At 40.1% G+C, this 17850-nt stretch overlaps 1 protein-coding gene, 1 long non-coding RNA gene and 1 pseudogene across 2 annotated transcripts in view; 1 reads left to right on the top strand and 2 right to left on the bottom strand.

Annotated features, from left to right (window-relative positions):
* Window positions 1-17850, bottom strand: part of RBFOX1 (RNA binding fox-1 homolog 1) — a 2532432-nt gene that overhangs the window by 1351928 nt on the left and 1162654 nt on the right.
* LOC116536188 lies at window positions 1705-5273 on the bottom strand. The gene is made up of 2 exons (XR_004262520.1): window positions 3731-5273; window positions 1705-3349 (listed from the first exon to the last, which is right to left on the bottom strand). It is a non-coding gene; the product is annotated as an uncharacterized LOC116536188 (long non-coding RNA).
* Window positions 11162-12203, top strand: LOC116536183 (annotated as a pseudogene).

Genomic DNA, 17850 nt, shown 5'->3' with positions numbered 1-17850 from the left:
TGTGAGAAAATGTATTTCTGTAGTTTTAAGCCACTGAGCTTGCGATGCTTCTTACTGCAGTCTAGGAAACTAACACAGGGGTCATGAAACCATTAGTTGGGGCCCTAAACCAAGAACTGGTGGTTTTACAAACGGAAGAAAATCTGGACACAGAGATGCACACGTAGAAGACAGATGATGTGAACAGACGCCAATGTAAACAGAGGCTGGGAGTGATGCAGCTTTCGAAAATGCAGCTGCAAGCCACAGAACACCAGGGAATGCCAGCAACTACCAGAAACTGGAAAAGGCAAGGAAGAATTTGCCCTTAATGGCTTCAGAGGGATCACGCCCCTTGATTTCAGCCTTCTGAGTTCTAGAACAGTGACAGAATGCGTGTCTTTTTTTTTTTTTTTTTTTTTCCCACCTAGAGCGTGATACTTTGCTATGGCCCTTGCCAAAAAAAAACAAAACAAAACAAAACAGGCCTGGCACAATAGCTCACATCTATAATCTTAGCACTTTCGGGTGCCAAGGCAGGCAGATCACAAGGTCAGGAGTTCTAGACCAGCTTGGGTAATACGGTGAAACCCCATCTCTACAAAAAATACAAAAATTAGGTGTGGTGGTGAGTGAGACAGAAGAATCTCTTGAACCCAGGAGGCAGAGGTTATAGTGAGCCAAGATCACACCACTGCACTCCAGCCTGGGTGACAAAGCAAGATTCTGTCTCACAAAAATACAAAAAAACAAAACACACCTCCCCACTAAGTGCCAGGCTATAGAACTTAAGGGCGAACATAAATGACAAGACCACTGATCTTGAGGATCTTAAGTCTAGGGGGAAAGAGACGACACTCAAAGAATCACAGATATCAATATGAAATTTCCACTGGGATAAATGTGACAGGAGAGATCATCATAAAAGAAGAATAAATCATTGAACGGGGCTTGCCTTGGTCTGAGAAGTCATGGAATGTACCCCTATACACGTGGCAAATGAGCTCAAATAGAACGACTGACTCATGAAAGTCATGAAATAAATGGGAGAGGGGAGCTGGAGGCAGTAGGGTGATCCAAAGAGTCATCCAAGTTCACTGGCAGCCCTGCTGGTCCCCCAAAGCACAGGAAGACATCTGTATGATAATAGTTCTTTGGGTCCTGGCCAAGGAGGGAGTGTGTTATTTGCACTGTTTATGCAGGGGACGCGAGAGAGAAGGGCTAGGGAAATTTCTGTTCATCATGGATACCCTTTGTGTTGAAGTTCTGGAAACCTCTGGGTACTCGTTCTAGCTCTGCCACAAACCAGAGCCAGATGACCTTGAGCTAATCAACAGTCCGCTGTGAGATGCGCCTCCGGGTTCCCATCTGGATGCTGAAGAGGCTGGGCTGGCCGGCTTCCAAGGGGGCCGTCCAGCAATGACATGATTGCACACATCACAGAAGGGGCAGAGAATCCACAGGGGTCTCTTATATTCCTAGAGTATTTTCAAACAAGCTGAGAGAGACACTACACAGGCTTTAGCACTTTCCCCCTGCCCAGAAACGATCTTCTGCCCAAAAATGTTAGAGAAATACTAGTTTTATTCTTTTGGCTTTGTTTTGTACGAGGGTAAAAAAAAAAATACTCTAGAGCTGCATCCAAAGTTCCACATGTGCATGACTTTCATTTACAGAATTTTTCTGGCTTTCTTTGTTAAAAGAGAAATAAAACGAGGAAGGTGCTTTTTTTTTTCTTCCACTCTGGCAAAACAAGGACCAATAAGAGACATCAGAGAATGACATGGAGAATTCCCTCTGAAAGCCACCCATGAAGTTCACAGAAAATACCCTATTTCAGTTGGTGTTTTGGCAACAGAACCTCAACATTTTGCACCACAAAACACCTCCTCCCCTAAGGAAATGATTTCTGATACTCCCTGTGCACATACTCCCATTAGCCTGCAAATGTTTTAAAGTTGGACCTGGCGAGGTCTCAAGCAGGAAATGTAAAAAAAGGAGCAAATCAGCACTCAATGCAGCAACAGCTCAGTGTCTTTGTTCTGCAGACTGTTTTCACACTTCCTCAGGCGAATGGATTTTTAAAACTGCCAGTTGCTAACAGGAATCCCACCTCTTCAGCTTGATAAGATAAATCTTGACAGGCTAAGAAATCTTTATTTCACTCAGAAGTTATTTGTTCCCATCTCATGTTCACAGATTAAGAATAAAAATTGATTTCACTTCAAAGGAAGGCGTTTTATAATTCAGATTGCCTTCAACCCACCCCACCTATGTACGATTACTCAATACCAGCCGGTAGCAATAACAGTCTCTTCGTTCTTATAGCTGGATGGGAAAAAGTTACTTGGTTGCTTTGCACAAGAACACTTGGCCAGGATGTAAACTACTGGGAAAAAAGACATTTTCGGCTAGAGCACTGTCTCTTCTTGTTCTTACATACATTACACAGCACTTATCTTCACTTCTAAGGTTCAAAGATGAAAATTTTCTCTTCAGACACCAGAACACATAGCAGATCCAAAAATCAAAAAGCAAAATAGCCCAAAATATTGGGTTTCCTTTCCTTTCTCAATATCAATGTGAGAAGAATTCACTACTTATTTCGTTAGTATGAGAAAACAGAAATGGATAAAATAGGTATTCAGAACATCTAGCCACCCCTAGGAGAATTATTTCTAGCCTCAATTGCCTGATAATGAAATGGTCCCAGATTGTGTGGTGTAACCCTTCTTCCAACGTGAAAGTTTGTTTCCTGATTACATGAGCCAATGAATAATTACAAAGCTAAACAATGCCCTCCATTCTTGAAATACTTGCCAAGTAGTGACCACTACTTGAATACTTTGGGAGCAACTACATATCCAGAGAGAATGAATCAAGTCTACACTCAGTATTGAAGGAACTAATACATAGCCTTAGTTTTCTTGATAAGCTAAATAGGGGAGATATTATGTTGCTGTGGTTTTTTATCTGACTTACTGTCAAAATGAATATTAAATATGTATTTATGCCAAGCTGAGCACTATGGAGAATGCCAAGAATCCAAAGATAAATCATCCATTGCTATTCCTGAAAGTCATATTCAGACAATCAATAGATACTGAATGAACACCTACTATCTGAAAGACCAAATGGAACCAAAATAATTTCTTAAACAATTCCTGAATGCAGTGAGTACACAAGTATAACAAAAAAGGCATACATTGCTAAATAAGACATGCAGATCACCTCCCACAAAAGCGTCTTCCCATATAATCCTTTATCTTAGTAATTCTTCCATTTAACAACTCCTCTCATGCAACCATCCCCTAACCCAAATCCTCTTGCATGACAACCATTCTTCCATCCAACTATACTTCTACCCAAACTTCATTCCACCCAACCATCCTCCTACCCAAAGATCCTTACCAACCACCCTCCCATATACTTCTACCCAATCTCCATTCTACCCAACAGTCCTCCTACGCAATGATCCTAACCAACTATCCTTCCAACCAACTATACACTTCCACCCACCTCCATTCCACCCAACGGTTCTCTTATCCAAAGATCCTAACCAACCATCCTCCCAGTCAATTATACTTCCACTCAATTTCCCTTCCACCCAACCATCCTCCTACCCAAAGATCCTAACCAAGCATCCTCCCATCTGACTATACTTCCACCCAATCTCCATTCTACCCAACAGTCCTCCTACCCAATGATCCTAACCAACTATCCTTCCAACCAACTATACACTTCCACCCACCTCCATTCTACCCAACCATCCTCCTACCCAAAGATCCTAACCAACCATCCTCCCATCTGACTACACTTCCACCCAATCTCCATTCTACCCAACAATCCTCCTACCCAATGATCCTAAATAACCATCATTTCATCCAACCATCATTTCACCCAACAATCCTAGGAATTAATATTAGTATCTAATCTGTACCAGATATTTTCCTAGGCAATGGGGATACAAAGATGACAAAAAATATGAAGTCTCTCTTCTGAAGGATCTCACAGCTTAATAGACAGATAAAAGATAACTAGTAATAATAAGCGATATCAGACAGGCAGGGAAAATTTAACCTAGATAATGTATCCTGTTGGGATGAACATAATTTTTAGGAAGGACTAACAAATTCTTGGCTTTTAAAAGATAATTATATATACATGTGTGTGTGTGCATGTGTGTATTTTTTTTCCTAGTTCTATCCATATTGTCTATTTAGAAGGCCCAGAAGCCATAATCACCTAGAACTGTGTTTCTAAGTACTGTTCTCCAAAAAAAGGAATGATTGCACTGTGGAAAAGTGGGTGGCTCTAGGACTGGGGCAAGACAACTAAGGTGAACCTGGAATAACTTCTGGTGCCAATGGATTTATGTCAACAGGATACAGGGCCCAGCATGAAGGGATTCCCAGTGAATAAATATGATACAATTTGAGCATCAAAACAAATAATGAAAGTAATTGATTGTAATCCATTGAATAAAACATGAATCCATTATGCTATATGAAAATAAATAATTAAATGAATCTGTATAGGAAAGGAAATAGAATGTCAACCCATAAATATAAGTGTGATGGAGTTAGAAAGCCATCATTTGATACTCATAATAATCATAAATTGACTCAGACAAAAATCATCAATGAATGGTAAAACTAGTGAATGAAGGATTGAAGGCAAACAGGTATTTTAAAAGTCTAAAACCATTTCTCCCACCCCCAAACTACTTATTAATTACAGTGGGAAAGTTTTTAGGAGATATATCTAAGAGACATCATATGATCCAAAGGGCTGATGTTAATATCACCAATAACAGAGAAACCAATATCATATGCCTCTTAATATGGGACCCTGGGAAAAACAGGACATTATTACTCCTGGGGTATCTGTGACAAAAATGTATACCCTAACTGGGATCATAAGGAAACAGCTGAGAAACCCAAATTAAGGGTCATCTGCAAACTAAAGAGCTGCCCTGTGTTCTTTTTGTTGTTGTTATTTTTTAATTTACATCATATTTACATATTGAGGACCCACTCTCTTGTAAAAAATTGTAACAAAAATAAAGATTACATAAAACTTAGCATTTTAATCATTTTAAAGTATACAATTCAATGGCATTAAGAACATTTACATTCTTGTGCAACTATCATCAGTACTCTAAAAATTTCTCATCTTCCTAAACTGAAATTCTATACCCGTTAAGCACCAACTCCCCTTTCTATCCTCCCCCAGTCCCTGGTAACCACTACTTTACTTTCTGTTTCTGTGAATTTGACTACCCAAGTACCTCATGTAAGCAGAATCATACAATATTTGCCCTTTTGTGACAGGTTTATTTCGCTTAGCATAATGTTTCAAGGTTTGTCCATGTTTAATTGTGTCAAAATTTTATTCCTTTTTAGACTCATACTTTTTTGTAGCAGGTAAAACAACTAAACTTGCAAACATGAATAGTTAAAATGGAAGCGCTCTCCTCAGGTGATTTGGCAATGGACAGTCGAGGGTATATGTTCTTAAAAAATGTCAAGATCATAAAAGACCAAGCAAGACTGTTTTGCTGGTGTGGATTAATGGTCAGTAAAGACACTTGACAACTAAATGAAATGCATGATGGATTAAATTCTGGACCACAAGCAAAACTGCCATCAAGGTCATTATGGGGACAACTGATGAAACTGGAAAACAAACAGTGGATGAGAACAGAGGACTATATCCGTGTGTTAAATTTCTTGATTTTGTTACTGTATTGTGGTTACGTCCTTGTTTTTAGGAACACACTGAAGTATTCACAGTTAACCAGGCAATATGTCTGCAACTGACACTAAGAAAGTTAAGAGTTTTAAATATATACATATATATATTTATGTACATAGAAGGTGAGTAGAAAATGAATGATATTGAAAAACTTTATATGAGGTGTACGTTGGAGGGTAATTAAAACTTATAAAGGAAAGAATGTAGGGGAACATGGAAGTAGCAACACAGATGTTTCCTACAAGTCTTCGAGGTCATGGAAAGATCTCTTCCCTCCCAACAACTTTAGGACTAAAGAGAGGAATTCATATAAACTAGAACTTGCAACTGAATTAGCCATTCTTTCCTCAATGCTAGGGATAATGAATAGTTGCACTGCTGGGTAGTGATGCTGTGTATAAGGCAAGAGTTCTCAAACAATGCCTCCTTTCTTTTTCTTTAACAAGGTTTTCCCACTATTTTAACCAATCCTCTCAATCTTTCCACTATCCCACCCAGCAAGGTCAGCAGAATATATCTAAGGAATCAAATGAATCTTTTAAAATTTGGTGAATTTGAAGTGAACATATCAATTTTGTTTATAAAAAAATTAAAACGGCATACTTAAGACACATAAGCAGTAAAATATTTAATACAACACATATCTGCTTCCTATACCCAGATTAGTAAATATTACCAATAGATTAGAAATCCCCTAGTTATCCCTCACAAACACACACACACACACACACACACACAGACACACACACACACACACATATACATATATACATGCACACACATACCTACATGCATATACCTATGTATCCCTAATAAATATACTAATTTATTTCACATTATTTTCCATGTTTCAATTTTACACAGGTGATAACATATCCAATTGCTACTCGTTTTTTTCCCAACATTAAAGTTGTGAGATTCATTCTAGTTTATTTTTCATCACTCTATAGTATTCCATTATGTTATGTTACCACAATTCATCTTTACCTTCTCATTTTGATGACAGGCTAGGTTGCTTCTGGGTTTTTCTTTTAACCTTTATAACCTATGCTACTACAAACGTTAAAACAGAGGGCATGTGCTCTGTGGAAAGTAAAAAAGTTCCTTTTTAAAGTTTTCTTTCTTGTTAAAGAATAAGTGTGCTAATAAGTTTGTTAAGCCCTATCCTATGTAGCTGTTAAACATGCCATGCTTACAGGCACGTAGTACATTCTACCTGTGCTGGATGTGCTCACAGGCATGTCCCATGTCTCCATTGTTTTTACCTGTGTAGAAAAGTTTTAATTTATTAGCCAATCGGGTTTTAGTTTAGATTGTGAGGTCTGGCTCCAACCAATGGAAATCAGACACAGCAGTAAGGACGACCCCAAATGCTTAAGGGATAAATCTGTATGCTTTTCCTTTGTTCATTGTACTCTTGTGGCAAGATGGCTAGCAAGGGTACCGTTCCTGCAGTCCAGGAGGTAAAAATTGCATTGCTGGAAGATCCTTTGTCTCAGTGCTGATTTTTCTTTGCAGCACCGAGCATCTATTTCCAACAGGCTCTTCCTCTTTTATCTATTGATGTGCCTGTCATGTGTAAACGTGGCCTGGTACATATGACTAACTGATAAACATTTGTTCAATAAATGGTGAATAAACCTGTTGCATATGACAATGCCCTAAGTGGTAAAATAGATGAACATATACTTTACCAGCAATTTAAGAGCTAAAGGATAAGGGCATGAGTGGAAGCTTAGATCACAGAGCAGAGGAATTACTGGCATGTGAGAATTAAATGAGTACCATGAATTGAAAGGAGATGTGGATGCAGATCTGCAAACCCAGAGAACTGAGAAGCTCTACATTAGGAACCAGCACGATAAATGTAATCACAGGAAATAAAACCCACAGGAAAGCTGCAACATTTTGGTATGTGTGGCAAGGACTAGATCAGAAAACTACTTTCTGCTAGCATGCTATCTTCATTATCTGGTTCTGCCCTTGCAGACTGAAGATTCGTGGGGTTTGGGCAGGCTGAGCTTCCAGGGGTGGTCCCAGCACCATTTTCTCAAAAGCCTGGATTAAGAGGGATCCAGTGAGCTGTGAGATATTTTCAATATTTATCATTCAGGGTACATAATACAAGCCTCATACACATAATCTCTTGAAGACTAAACCTTCAAGAGAGAAACAGTCAATGAATGAGAAACCCAAGCTTACAAAGAGAAGAAAAGGAAGGGTGCAGAATGGCGGAAACAACTTCAAAGAGGCTGTGTGAGGTGGCAACCACGACATGTAAAGCAAACATGACATTTATGTCCCCCAAATCAAGACACAAATGAATCTTACTTTGTGCTACTTTTACCTGCCATACTGATAGATTTTCCTAATGTATTCTGGTGGGCCAAAAGGTAAGTTGGAACAACAAGTGTTTGCATTTCAAAGTAGGAATTGAGGATTTAGGCAACCCCAGTAACTGGAGGAAGACAGGTGGCTTTGTGGTTGGAACACAGTCTTTCCGACTCTTTGAAAACATCTTTGCTTTCTGCTCCTGGCACCATAATCCATTTTTTTTTCAACAGCAATCATCCTACTTGTCCAAAAGGTACACCAAAAAACATCCAGGCATTGGTCCCCAACATAGGAAAGCAAGACACCCCAGCTCCCTCTTTCATGTTGTTACATAATTTTTATCTACATATTCACAATTTTAGCTTTACCTAATTTCAAATACATAAGAACATCCAAGAAGGGGTAAACCTACAGCGACATAAAGACCGGCTGACAATTCAGCATAACCCAAGTTTTGGTTCCACGTGCCAACACTGAAGTCCCCACTCCATTCATGTTGCCCTGGTTTTATCACCTGCCTTGAGGCAGAACTTCCAAAGCTCAGGCAGGAGCAACAAGCTGCTGATGTGGGATGAGGAAGAAAACCGTGTGAAGCACCAATTGGCAGCGTAGGGAAAACAGGGATTTCAGAAAGAAGTGCATAATGTTGTCATGTGCACTTTCACGGGGTAGGACACGCTCCTTGTTAATGGCGACACTCAGAAGAACCCACAGTGGCATCAGGCGCAGTGGCTCACGCCTGTAATCCCAGCACTTTGGGAGGCCAAGGCAGGTGGATCATGAGGTCAGGAGTTTGATTCCAGCCTGGCCAACATAGTGAAACCGCATCTCTACTAAAGATACAAAAAAATTAGCTAGGTGTGGTGGCGGATACCTGTAATCCCAGCTACTCGGGAGGCTGAGGCAGGAGAATTGCTTGAACCCGGGCGGCAGAGGTTGTTGCAGTGAACCAAGATAGTGCCTCTGTATTCCAGCCTGGGTGACGGGGAGAGACTCTGTCTCTAAATAAATAAATAGATAAAGAGACCCAATAGAGAGAGCCACTCCAAATTTTTATGAGAAGAAAGCAAAAGATTCCTGAGACCAAAAGACAGTGGTGCCTACTACTGGCTCTGCTTCATGCTCATTCCGCCACCTGGAGTGCATCATTTCAGCTTATTGTGACTCAGTTGCCTCCTCTGTAAAACTGGGATAACAGTAACACCTAGTCCCTAAGTTAGCTATGAAGATTAAATACAATTATCTATCTCAAGTGCCTGCAGAAGAGCCTGGCACATGGTAAGTCGTTATTATTTGTTCATGCTATGACTGTGCATCAACGGTCTTTGCCATCCTCACCTCCTTGAAGGGTGATGTAGAGAACATACAGGTGGCGTCACATCGCGTTTCACACAACAAATCCATTCTTACCTCCGTATATTCTAGCTTATTCTGGATTGCTCAACACTGTCTCATATCTCTCCATGAAGAAAAAAAGTAGGGAAGATGATGTATACAGTATTTGAGAAATGTCAGGGGAATTTTTATTAAAATGCTCACAATTCTAAAGGTATAAAACAGGAATGTAGAGGCTGCGTACAGTGGCTCATGCCTGTAATACCAGCACTTTGGGAGGCCAAGGCAAGCAGATCACCTGAGTTTGAGAGTTTGAGACCAGCCTGACCAACATGGAAAAGCCCCGTCTCTACTAAAAATACAAAACTAACTAGGTGTGGTGGTACACCCCTATAATCCCAGCTACTCGGGAGGCTGAGGCAGGAGAATCGCATGAACACGGGAGGTGGAGGTTGCGGTGAGCCAAGATTGAACCATTGCACTCCAGCCTGGGACACAGGAGTGAAACTCCATCTCAAAAAATAGACAAATAAATAAATAAAATAAAATAGAAATGTAGAAGTCTTTATAGTTCAATATCTAAAAGGTATGGTGAGTTCAGAATATCTGTCAAAAGCAAGGGAGAAAGCAAGGTATATATCTTCCAAGTACACATACGAAGACATATATCTTCCAGCAAGATGAACCTTCCAGAATTTTTTATATCAATATATGTATGTGTATGTGTGTGTATGTATATATATGTGTGTATATGTATGTTTCATTTATAAATATATATTTTCTAGATATAAATATAAATACAGGCAGATACACAGAAACACACACACACACACACACACACACACACACGTAGAATGGCCACCATTCTCAGCCAGAGACCATATGAAAGTCAGGCAAGGACCTAATGGAGTTAGAATGTGACCTCTATTTCTAAAATGTATTGTGGAAAAAGAAATTCATACCAAGAGATGGAGGAGAAAGTGAAAACAAGAAAGACAAAGCCCCCGAGCAGCAGCTGAAGTAGTAACCACTGCTCCCATTAATCAAAACGCCCTCTCTATTCCAGGTACCGTGTTAAGCACTAACAGTCTAGATCTAGACATCTTTTAATTCTCTTAACAACCCACAAGTTAGACATCATTTTTCCATTTTACTGACATAGAAACTGAGGTTAACTATCTTCACCAAAGGTATGCAAGCTAAAAAGTAATGGTGTTCCGCTCTAAATGTAGCTTCCAGTGACTCAAATCCTGTGTTCTTCCTGCTATACCACATTGCTTCAAAACATGCCTAGAAGAACTGGTGAAGTGGTCTCATTCTCATGGTCTTACTGCAAGAAAAGATAGCATACGCCACCACTCCAGTGCCCGATCTCCCCCGAGACAGAGACTTGAAGAGCATAAGATGTACCTATTAAAAATGTAAATGTATGTACATATATGTATCCACCATCCATCTGCCCATCCATCCATCCACTCACCCATTCATCCACCCATCCACTCATCCATTTATACATCCATTCAACTTTCTAATCATCCATCCACCTATCTACCCATCCACCTATCCATCTATTCATCCATCCATCCATCCATCCATCCATCCATCCATCCATCCACCCACCTATCCAACCATCCATCTATCCACCCACTCACCTATCCATCCATTCATCCATCCATCCATCCACCCACCCATCCATCGACCTATCTACCCATCGATCCACCTGTCTACCCATTCATTCATTCATCTACTCATCAATCCACCTATCCACCCATCCATCTGTCCCTCTATCCATCCATCTAACCATCCATCTATCCATCTACCCACCTATTTTAAGAAGAGAGGGCCCAACCAGACAGATTTATAGCTGCAATTTTGATAGCACTCCAAGATTGTTAAGAGGAAAGCTAATTTTATCAAAACATTTTTTTTAAAGGGTGAATCCCATTTTGGGCTCATCCATTTTGATGATTATGCCTTTGCCAAGACCTCTCCCTGTGAGATGCTACAATTGAAGGAGGTACCCTCCCACACATACTGTCACATGCGCATATTCATATTTCTTATCACAGTTTTAAATGGAAATGGGGTACTCCGAACCGAGTGAGTATCATAAAAGGACTGCACCCCCCACCCCTCACCAAGTCTAGGATGGGAATTTCCTCCACTCTGACATTCCCTTTGTCTCCCGTTGCTCTCTCTCAAGTCAGCCAACCAGGCAGAGGGAGACAAAAGGTCAACTTTTTCACCCATGAGATATATCTCAGAATGTCTTTTGATATCTATGGGGTTTAAATGTGCAATTCGTGGTGAGAAATTACACAGAAAGATGTTTCCCGTTCAGATATCAGAGAAAACACATCACATTTGAAACTAAAAAACTAGAGGGAAGCTTCCTATTATGCCTTCCAGCGGGGTCCCGGTGAGCACAGCCAGCTTGGCAAATGAAACCCCTGAAATACTGGACATCGTGGGAGATTGGCTTCGGGGTGTCTACCGCTTTGCTACTGATAGGAATGACTTCTGGAGGAACCTGATCCTCAGTTTGGGACTCTTCACTGTGGCAGTTTGGCTGGCCAGGAACTTAAGTGACATTGACCTCATGGCACCTAAGCCAAGGGTGTAGCCAAGTAGACAATTGAAATCCTGTGCTGAACCTGAACCTTCCAAAAAACAGCCTGCAATCTGTGACCATCACAAGATGTGCCCTGATGGCAGCTGAAGTGTGATTCAATGGGCACTTTCCTTTTCCTTAGCCCTGCCTAGTTTCCTGTTGTTCCATGAGTCTAAGGAGAATTCCATTCTCTAGTCAGCAGACAGGTTTAAGCTACAGTATTGCCTCTGTTCTGTTAAGTTCTGTACAAAGTTCCTAAGCTTCTCCAGGGGGTGACCTTTGCTCTTGTCCTGAGAAATAACAATGCTGTTTTAACAAATATTGAAATAAACACTGCACACACACACACACACACACACACACACACACACACACACACAGAGAACTAGAGGACCACATAGATCCTCCATATGACCATATGTCTACATCACCATGAAAGTGTACACACATGTTCACACACATGCACATGTGTTCACAAGGATGCTGGGGAAAAAATGGCCAGGTGAAATGTATACTAAGGGCGCAACAGAGAACAGATGGGGTCTGCTTAAAAAAGAAGCTTCCTTGGAGTTACACTCTCCTTGGCAAGGTGGGTGGTAATACTAATGCTGAGGTTGCACCAAATGTCTTTAATGTTGGAGGGAAGATGGGAAAGACAGAAAGAGGAGGAAGCGGGGAGAGAGGGAGAGAGAGGAAATAAGAGGAGAAGAGCGGGGAAAAGGTAAGATAAAATATAAGAACACTTTTCACCTTGGCAAACCAAATAATCAGCTTTAATCAGGTAAAGAGCTTTATACTGTTTGGAGAAAGCACTGTTGAATTCTGCCAGCATCTTAGAAGCACGCAATTTGAAAAAGGTTCTATTTTTCTTGGCTTGCAAAGGAGAGTTGGACTTCTCAGTACAGCAGGGAACAGACGTTGTGGCATAAGGATCCAAGAGGGGCAGGCTAAACCTTTCTTCCCCTTCCAATGGCTTTGTGCCATTGTTCAAATGCAAAATACAGGCCACTATTCCATTGAAAACACGGAAAAGGCTTCTTGGAGGAATAAGCTTATTTGAACTACAATCATGTCTTTCCAATTTTTTTATATTTGCTTTTTATTGTATGATATGATTACATACTTATATTCAGATACTTTACCTATGTAGACCTGGTTTCATTGAATAAAACATCTCTTTCATTTCCTAGGCCAAAAATATCACAGAATCAGACAGACTTCATTAAAAAGTAACAAGAGGGTCTGATTTTACATGGACACAATTATTAGTTCTGTCACTGGGTGTCAGTGAACAGAGCGATTGATTTCTATGTGAAATTCGTTTCTCCTGTTAGCCTTTTAGCTAAGCCCTGGAGTGTTTTTCTATTTAATCTTCGGAAACTTTAAAAAATGGTATTTAGTCTCCGAACTGTCTGTTGTGCTGTTGCTGCTGTTCCCTTCAAAAATGTGACACTCATTCTTGCCAGAAACAACCTCAATTCAAGTCTATTTAAACCCACAGAAGTGCAAAAATTAGGCAACTCTAAAGAACACAATTATTTAAACAAATAAGTAAACCCATCAATGCCTCCCCAGAACATCTGGAGCTCAGTCTCCAATCCCTTTGACAGTTATTTCTGTCTCATTCTGTGCATGCTTGGTCAAGTTTGCAAAGAAAGATTTAGGGTTTTGTGCCTATTCTGTTTAAATATCAGAATTTATTTTTCCCTCGACCCTCTGTTTATGCCATTAAACCATACCTTGGGATGAAATGCCATTGAGTTGTACGACAGACGCTTTATTAAAGTTTATTACACAATGGAAGGCCACATTATAGAAAAAAAAAAAAACTTCAAAAATAGGATGAAGTTGACAGTTTCCACATTTTCAATATAAATAAAAAACGCTTTTGAAGCCAATTGAGCTACTTAATGAGGCAGAGACAACTTTAAATTCCTTTAAAGTTAAAAAATGATTCTTCTGGTAGAATTTCAAGTTTGCATCAGATCATTTCATTTGAGAGAAAAACTGCGCACGCCTTCCTTGAAAACCCAAGTGATCACGCCAGTATCAGCCCAAGGGAGGCCGTTGCAGGTGGCAGGCTGTACAACCTTCTAGCCTTGCTCATGCAACACACATTTCGAAGGGGGAACAAGCAACATTCAAGAGACAACTACCTTATTTAGTCTCCATCGCCTATTCACACCTCAACCTTCCTTCCTCAAATTCAGGGGTGAAGGTCAGTGAATTTGCACCTGCCAATGCGACATTTGGCTATAATGGCAAAATTCAATAAAAAATAAACCATGCATTTCCCCACAGACCACTGCACGGGCATCAGTAACAGGAACTTGTGATTACCAGTGACCCAAGCTGGACCATGACCAGTCACCTTCTGGTTAAACCCATCAGTATTCTAGTATCAATCTATGAAGCCATCCATTTACCCTGCCCTCTATCTTAACCTAATCAAATTTGCACATTGTAACAGAAAGCTGCTGTCAGAGAGCATCAGGTAAACTTAATTTCCTATGTCCTGGCACACAAATGTATGAGCCAGTGCCAAGAGATGACATATGAGCAGGTGGCCTCATATTGGACAAATTTAGCACCTTGACTAAGTCTCAGAACCCCTGACCATGTATTATTTAAGTACATTCAATTTTATGAAAATTTCCAAAGCATTTGGGAAGCAGGTCTAAGTATTCTGGCATTTGTAAGATGTTTGCCTTTGGTTAGTTTACTCCTGACAAATTAGTCAAAAGAAGGTGAGGAGTGCTTAGAGGGAGGATGGGCATTAGAAGTAGGAGTGTTTTATAAATAGATGGTATATAAATAGATTACATCACATTTTAGTCATTTAATTTGGGTTTTCTTGAGGAGCTAGACTTGTTTGTGGTCCAAAATAACACTATCATGAAAATGATTCTGTCATGCTTTTAGTGAAAGGTCATGTGTTATCACTGCCACCTGAACTTGACGTCTAATGAGTCAGGAAGGGTTTGCTTCAGGACACTAGAACATAAGCTCCTTGAGCATGAGGGCTTTGCTTCTTTTGTTCTCAGCTGTATCTTCAATCATGAAAAGTGTATGTCACATAGGAAGGTCATGATAAGTGTTTGTTGAATGAATGAGTGAAAACAAACAAACCAACAAATCCAGTTGATCAATAAAAGAATGAAAGGATTCTTTTGATTCTGTATTCCTTTTCCTTTCTTACCACTCCTCCAGCCCACTGGTTCGCAGTTTTGGCTGTGGATAAGAAATACCTAGGGAAATCTTTAAAATATACTAAGGCCTGTGCCCTCATCACAGACATTCTGATTCAATTGCTATGAAGACAGGGTAGGGGCTTTGAAAAGCTCGCCAGGTAACTCTAATTAGCCAGCTTTTACAATGGTTGACCATGATCTTTTTTCAGCAACCTCCCAATCTTGTTCCTGGTATCTAAGGTCCTTGTCTGCGTCTTTTCCCCAACTTTGCCCTCCTAAGCAGTTCTTCAAGTGTCACAATCTTTCGTCTGTGTTTTTCTTCTCCTCAACACTGGGTCCCATTCCTTTTGAACGTGTTTCAGTGACTGAGACATATAACCTGATAACATGACATCAGTTGCTCTGCCCATATTACATATTTGTAATGTATTAGAAATTGGCAACACATTGCTGAGAGGGGTGGCTCAAGATTAAACTTTCAGAGAAAGAGGATGAATGGCAATGACTTGGCTTGGTCATTTCAGGTTCTCTTCAAATGCAAAAACTGCCTGCCTAAAAAACAACAAGACAAAACAAAAGATGTGAAAGGACCTCCCTCCCCCCACCATGCAATGATAATGGTCTTCCGGTCAAACAACATTAAAAAGCTCAGGATATCCAAAATTTCAGATTACACGCTGCACAACTGTAGGGGGCGCCATCCACATTGGTAATTATGGAAAAGCAGACATGGAGCTCTGCAGCACATGGCCCCGTCCTTGGTCATCTGAGAAAAACAAACAAACTGCTTCTTAACACGGGAGCATGCATTTCACAAAACCTATGATGGGTCAATGCATTTCTGTGATGATTATTTCAGATAATCCGGAAATGGCATGATCTGCTTGACAAAGGCTTTGTCAAGTAATAGATGGTCCATCCTTCACCAGACTGTTACAACTCTACAATAATACTGGATGAGACCGAGTGGCATTGCCATTTCTATGAAACAGAGGAGTAGAGACTTCCAAGACTGTGTAAATGTCAACTATAATAAAAACTTGAGGTGTAAGCTGTGAATCCATCTATCACTTGGACATTTTTTTTTCCAAATATAGTGTGGACAATCTGTTTCAGCATGTTAAAATAATCGCAATAAATTTGATAAGAAACTTTTGGTCTTAGCAGTGTAAATGTAATAGTATTAAACACACGGCCAATAACAGTCCAAGCTTTTCTTGCCAGAATTTTGGCACATCATGATCTTTCATGGTCAACTCTCTAGGCAGGTCCCTTTGAAAAAAAAAAATCTATAAATAAATATTACACAATGATGTAAAAGTACAAGAAAGTTGATTGCTGCTTCTTCCTATTTTCCTTACAAGGTACAGGCTGAAATCTATATGTTGTATTTGCTCATTGAAAACAAGAACAGATGCATCCTGGAAATAGTTCATAAAGCCATGGAAATGAACTAAATTGAATGCTGCTCAGAGTTAATAATTCACATAATCACAACCAGCACTTTGAAAATAAGCAAAATTGTTCCTCATGTTCTGTAATCACTACATTCTCTAATTAACAATTAAAAGAATGATGTTTTTGAAATCATGGAGGACATAGATCACATCCCATTAATTTAATGATCTAATATCCCAATGTTAATTTTAGGCACTGGATAAAGCTTTACAATTTCTATAAATACTACTAAGTTGTTTCAAGTGCATTTTTATTTTAATATCACCAATCTCTTTTTTTTTCACTTAGATGATGCCAGGTGGCACACACAGTAAGTTGTCTGGGCTTGCTTATATATACACCTGATCCCTTTGAGTTGGAAGAGGGTAGACGCTGGAAAGGTTGGTAGAGTGACTTACTTGCAGAAACATCCAGCAACAGGAATAAAACATCACAGGACGTGACTGTGTGATGTTTTCTGGTTTAAGTGATTTTTCCCTGTATCCATACCCCAGTTGCAAAGCAATAGTTAATACAAACATGTGGCTACCAAAAGAATTAACATTTGGAAAGCGTGTCTTTCATTCTGAGAATGCACATTCATCCTCAAACAAGTAACTGAAAATCTTCCCTATCAGGTGTCTGAAAGTCTCCACCTTCACTGACCATCAGTAATCAAAAGACCTTCAACAATCAAAAGACCATTTTCAGGCCCAGTACACTGGTTCACACCTGTAATCCCAGCACTTTGCAGTTTGAGGCAGAAGGATCACTTGAGGTCAGGAGTTCGAGACCAGCCTGGCCAATATGGTGACACCCCATCTCTACTAAAAATACAAAGAATTAGCCAAGCATGGGGTGCCACAGGCACGCACCGATCATCCCAGCTGCTCAGGAGGCAGAGGCAGGAGAATAGCCTGAACCTGGGAGGCAGTGGTTGCAGTGAGCCGAGATTGCACCACTGCACTCCAGCCTGGGTGACAGAGCTAGACTCCATCTCAAAAAAAAAAAAAAAAAAGACCCTTTTCAGCAACAAGCTGAGCATTTGTTATTAGGGATTAATTCCTTAAAGCCAGGTTTTGAAGGGAACTCAAACCAGACCAGCTACTTTCTATAGGCACTGACAGAGCAAGGGGATAAGCAAGCAAGAAAACAGACTCCAGCATCTCAGCTTTGCTACCCTTCATGTTTCAAACTCACTATGTC

This window comes from Sapajus apella, unplaced genomic scaffold (assembly GCF_009761245.1).
Source record: "Sapajus apella isolate SASKATOON/1434 unplaced genomic scaffold, GSC_monkey_1.0 scaffold99, whole genome shotgun sequence".
Lineage (NCBI taxonomy): Eukaryota > Metazoa > Chordata > Mammalia > Primates > Cebidae > Sapajus > Sapajus apella.
This window is presented reverse-complemented; position numbering and strand designations above follow the sequence as displayed.